Source organism: Myotis lucifugus, unplaced genomic scaffold (assembly GCF_000147115.1).
Source record: "Myotis lucifugus unplaced genomic scaffold, Myoluc2.0 scaffold_233, whole genome shotgun sequence".
Lineage (NCBI taxonomy): Eukaryota > Metazoa > Chordata > Mammalia > Chiroptera > Vespertilionidae > Myotis > Myotis lucifugus.
Window position 1 is genome coordinate 509,921 of NW_005871281.1, and position 6,253 is coordinate 516,173.

The window sequence follows — 6,253 nt, forward strand, 5'->3', positions numbered from 1 at the left end:
ATGTGTATATGCATCTCCAGTCCTATATCCATATCTATATTTATATGTATATTTTCATATATGTATATGTATATCTAATATGTCTATATCAAATTATAAAAGTTGCCTGCCTTATTCAGATTTTGTGTGCTGCTGATATTTCTTAAACTAGACTTTATTAGAGAAGGTTATAAAGAACCATGTGAAGATTATAAGTAAAAGATACAAAGACAAACACTTATCAGCACCAAACAAGATGCTCTGGGTGACATTCCCATGGGATCTGTCCTTGCAGAAGGCAAGCAGCCAGCTCATACGGAGGCCTATTTTGTGCACATATATGTTTGTATACATATGTAGACCACTTCTGTTTATTGCCCAAGTCATCAGTAATCTTTTTCTTTTAAATATATTTTTATTTATTTCAGAGAGAAAGGAAGAAGGAGAGAGAGATAGAAGGAGAGAGAATCATGGATCACCTGCCTTCTGCATGCCCCTTACTAAGGATCGAGCATGAAACCCGGGCATCCACCCTGACCAGGAATTGAACCGTGACCTCCTGGTTCATAGGTCTACCCTCAACCACTGAGCCACACACACCGACTGGGCAGTTGTCAGTAAGGTTTGATTGCTACAAGCTGTAATAGCATATCTGAACACCAACTTGTTCCCTGTTGTGGTTGAGACATATTTTAGACCAAGATATGGCTTCCTAGTAGGAGCCTCTTACAGTTAGGATTTTCCTCACAGAGATGTGAGAAAGCATTGCCCCTGACAACTGGCTTTAGTAAATTGTAAGTTTCTGTTTGAAAACAGTAAATGCAGGTCAAGTGGCCAGTCATATTATCCCCACATACAGATTTTCTCAAAGCAAATGTAAAAACGGTCAATGCTTTTAAAGCAGGGTCAGCAAACTTTCTCTATAAAGGAGCAGGCGGTAATCCTTGAGGCTTTGTGAACTGTCAGCTCTGCCCTAGGGTAAAGCTACCACAGGCAATGTGTAAACGAAGGTACGTCACTGGGTCACTGGGTGACACAGACAGACAGTAGTTCAGTTTTGTCCCTTGGGCAATAGTTTGCTGACCCTGAGTTAGCAAGTATATGGACCATATGGTCTAACTAGGAAAAACAAAAAGCAAAATGGATTTTACAATTGTTTACGGAATTGAAACTTTTTATACTGGAGCAGAGGGAGGAAAAAAATAGATGACTAAAGAAAAGAGTACTATAGCCAATAGTGTGGTTCAGGTAATTTAAGAATCACTTCAGAATTGACACTTTGAGGGGGGGAAAGCCACCTTCCTGCAAGAAGGCCAACTAAAGTTCTCCTGTAACAAAAACCTAAAGATGCTGAATAAATTGTACTTTTGTAAAAAGCCATAACAAGGCATTCCAAAACCTAGGAGAGAAAGACAAAGAAGATAATCTTCAGTTGCTAAAAAAACAAAACAAAAAAAACCCAGAAAATAAAATTGTAAGTGACTTTACATTACAGCGGGGGCTTATCTTGCCTGTGGTGTGTGTATGTGTTTGAGGAACACTTCGGGAAATACTTTTACTAGGACTCAGAAGGTTATTTTTTTTTTTAGGTTTATTCCCCTTAATGCCAAGATACCAACAGACAATACGAAAATGGCACAGGGCCCATCACGTAGTGGATGCTGTGTAGGGTGTGTTCCTGCAGAACCAAGGCACTCACACATCCCCCCCACCCGCCCACAGTGTTAGCAGCCAGGACTCAGAGCGGGTGTCACTCCAGGAATTGCTCTGGGCTAAATAGACTTGCCAAAGCTTTCACCTTCTTCAAAGGGTCAGCCTAAAACCTGTTACTAGACAAGGCAAAAGTTTCCATATTCAACACCTTTATGTCAGTTTGGGAATCCTCTGAAGAGTCTTCCGGCATTTTAAGGACCATCAGATGGTGCCCAGTTGTAACTGAATTGCAGTTTACCTTTCTTTCTGCTCGATCTTTCTTTCCTCACTTCTTTTAGGAATTGTTCTCTAGGGTCCATAAGTCACTGTCTCAAATTATTTTTCCAGGAAACTGGACCTGACACAGCCATCATCCAGCTTTATATATTAGCATTATTTCTTATATACTTAGATAATTCCCATGAACATTTTGGCAGATTAGCATATATTTATGAATCCATAAACATTATATAGTAATTTTGTAGTCATTTTAACTCTATGTATGGTATAATAGAATATATTCTGAATCATAATATTTTGTACTCAAAATTGTTTTGGGGCTTATATTTGCAGATATGTTTAGCTCTTTAAAATATGACTCAAAACAAATATGTCAAAATATTAAGAGCTCTGCCCAGCCAGTGTGGTTCAGTGGATTGAGCATCGCCCTATGCACTGGGGGAGTCGAAAGTTTGATTCCTGGTCAGAGCACATGCCCAGGTTTCGGGCTTGATCCTCGGTAGGGAGCCTGCAGGAGGCAGCTGATCAATGTTTCTCTCTCATCAATGTTTCTATCTCATCAATTTTTCTGTCTTTCTTTCCTTCTCCTGTCCTCTCTCTGAAATAAATAAAAACATATTTTTAAAAAATACTAAGAGCTGATACTTTTCAAACACGGTCATATACATCTCTGGTATATCATTTCCTCTGTACTTCTTTATATTGAATGCTTCAGGATTAAAGATTTTTTAAAAACGAAACTAGCTTAATTCAAAGAAAATGACAAATCTACAGTGTTCCTCCTCCACACCCATTGAATCACTTGAGTCCAGATTATACTGCACAAAAGCCTTTTGCAGCATGACTCAAACCAACCTACGTATCTAGTGCCATTGGCAGCTGCATGCTGGCCGGGTCTCCTGTTCTGGCCCATCGTTTTCAAAAGTATGTTCCATAGAAGGGTAGTCCTGAAAAATGTTTTAGAGAAAAGCTACTCATTGGTCAAATAATCCATTAATTATGCAAGCCATAGATCTCTTTTGGATGTACATTTGCTTCTCTACATTAAAGTCAAAAAGCAATTCTGCAATTAAAAAAAAAACACCTATTCAATTAAGGGTTATTTCCAAATTTTGTTTTTTCATTAAACATTTGCTTACGGAGTTTCTAATAAACTGCCCAGGGGATTAGCAAACTGTGGACACACATCACATTCACCACCAGTTATATTTTCTCTGTTCACTGTCCATCATCAAACATTCTATGAATTGCTGTCTCAAAGTTTTGCACTGTTACCCTGTTGAGTATGCTTTTTTAATCCACCCAATACAATGATTTTTGTCCTTCTACCACAATTTAATATGTCACCTCTACTGAGTGCCCAAAGCACTCCCTTAGCCACTAGAGAGGATCATAATTAGTTAGAAGCTCATAATTAGTTAAAAGCTCAGCTCCTTTAAGAATGGGTCTGTATTTGTTGTGTTCACTCTTAGTGTCTAACCAGTACCTGGCACATAGATGGAGTTCAATAAATGTGTATTGAGTTCCTGGTAATGCACGAATCTTATATTAAAATCACTTATTTATACATCTCTTCCATCAGACTGCAAGTTCCTCAATGGCAGGAATTGTAGCTGATTCATGGTTACATTTGCAGTCCTTAATACCATGTCTGTCATGTAGCAGATGCTCAAGAAATGCCATTTGAAATTTTGGGGGAGGGGAAGATAGAAAAAATGTGGAAGAAACTAAAAAAAAATCAACTATATGCAAGTCAAAATTGAACTATTCTTCTAAAAATATAACAGTAGAATAAGTAAAAAAAAAAAATTAGGTTAGGACAGTTAGCCTATTTCAAAGTAAATTATTTTTAACTCTTCCATAGAATTTTTTTCTCCCCTAAGGCTCTCATTTTTTATATAGTGACAGTGACTGAGCTGTCCCCTACATCTACTTATTCAATGTTAAGTAATCTCTATGTAAAGTCACCAGAGTCCCTGTAGAAGCTTACTGTTGACAAGGTCAGCCCACTGAAACCTCCTAATGGCCCATAGATTTCAAAGTATGTCGCCCTCACTTGAATCTTACATTGACTCTTATGGCCCTGGATTAGGCTAAATTCAAATTACAATCCTATAATTCAGCAATAACTCTTATTTATAATTTTTTCCTAAGATGCTATGAGTCAACTTAAATTAACCAAATCAAATTAAACTCACTTTAACTAAAGCTGTTCACGTAAATAAATATTATAAAGACCCAGGAGTCTCTAGTCCTCTAGATGAGATATTGGCAGTCAGCATGTGCCCTCTCTAAAGATAAGTGTTTCAATTCTCTTGACCTCTCCCTGACCACACTGGGTCTATTCAGTCATTTGTCCTGGAAAAAATTGAGAAGGAAAGTAAGATTTCAGTTTCCTTTTCAAATGATCAGTTTTCACACCCATCTTTGCAGTTGTACTTTTCTATGGCAGCTTCCCAGCCAGACACTGGTCCTTCGCCATTAACTTCATCCACTATGCTGGATGGTGCTGATGGTTTTCTATTGTATGGTCCAAGGGGAAGAACCCTTTGCTACTCCACTGCAATATCTGCCTTTATTTTTCATCTCTGGCAAACAGAATCTGGAATCTCTTTATCATAGCTTCTTCATCAGCCTGTTAAGGGGACATTTATGAATGGTGGACTCATTTATTATCAATTAATTGAAATACTTTGTTTACAATGCCGTCTATATATGGTGCACTTTTTATCCTCTACACTCTACTGCGCAATGGTTAACATTACAGTGCATATCTTTCTATACACATCACATGAGAAAAGAGTGGATACACTGAGAAACCATTCTACCTAACAAAATTGTCCCTTTATGCTCCCTGACCTATAGATCATATATCCCTTCCTGAATTAGTTGGCTCTTGAAATATATATATCAATAAATATATCCTTTCTAATAAAAGAGAAACATGGTAATTAGCCGTACCTCCGCTACCCTTCCCATTGGCTAATCAGGGCGATATGCAAATTAACTGCCAGCCAAGATGGCGGCCGGCAGCCAGGCAGCTTGAAGCTAACAGGAGGCTTGCTTGCTCCAGTGACAGAGGAAGCCAACGTTCCCCGCCTGCTGCTGCCGGACTCTGAGCTTGCAGTTTGAAACATTGTTACAAATATAGAAGCTAAACAAAACCCCAGTAACCTGCTTTCAGCCAGCCGGGATCTCAGAGCTGGAGATGAAACAGTGTTTCGATTATAGAACCCAAACAAACCAAGATACCTGCTTTCAGCAGCCGAGGCCTCAGTGCTGGAGCCAAGCCTCAGAGCTAAAGCTAGCCCAGAATAAAAAAAAAATTAAAAAAGGAGGGGTTGGGAGCTTCAGTCACCCGCCAGCCTGAAAACGGCCCTCAGCCCCTCACCCAGACTGGCCAGGCACCCCAGTGGGGACACCCACCCTGAAGGGGGTGTGACCAGCTGCAAACAACCATCAGCCCCTCACCCAGGCTGGCCAAGCACCCAAGCGGGACCCCCACCCTGATCCAGGACACCCTTCAGGGCAAACCAGCCGGCCCCCACCTATGCACCAAGCCTCTATCCTATATAGTAAAAGGGTAATATGCCTCCCAGCACCGGGATCAGCGGAGCCCGCGAGCCCTCCGGCACTGGGATCAGCGTGACAGGGGGCAGCGCCCAAACCCCCTGATCCGCCTGCGGCTCTGTGTGTGACAGGGGGCGGGGCACAACCTCCCTATCTGCCCTGCTCTGTGTGTGACAGGGTGCGGCGCCCCCAACCCCCCCCTCCCCCATGGGGCCTGCTCTGTGTGTGACAGGGTAGAGCCATACCTCTCCATCGGCCTGCCCGAGTGTGACAGTTGCGGCGCCCCAACCCCCTGATTGGCCCTGCTCTGTGGGTGATAGAGGGTGGCGCCCCAACCCCCCCTCCACGGGCCTTGCTCTGTGTGTGACAGGGTAGAGCCATAACCTCCCCATTGCTCTGCCCTGAGTGTGACAGGGTGCAGCGCCCAAACCCCCTGATTGCCCTGCGGCTCTGTGTGTGACAGGGGGCAGGGCCACAACCTCCCTATCGGCCCTACTCTGTGAGTGACAGCGGGAAGGTGCCCCAACCCCCTGATCAGCCCTGCTCTGTGCCTGATGGGGGGAGTTCCCCAACCCCCTGATTGCCCTGCGGCTCTGTGTGTGACAGGGTTCGGCGCACCAACCCCCTGATCGGCTCTGCTCTGTGTGTGACAGGGGGCAGTGCCCCAACTCCCTGATCGGCCCTGCTCTGTGCATGACAGGGGGTGGTGCCGCAACCTCCCCATCGACCCTGCCTTGAGTGTGACAGGGGGTGGTGCCCCAACCCCCCAATC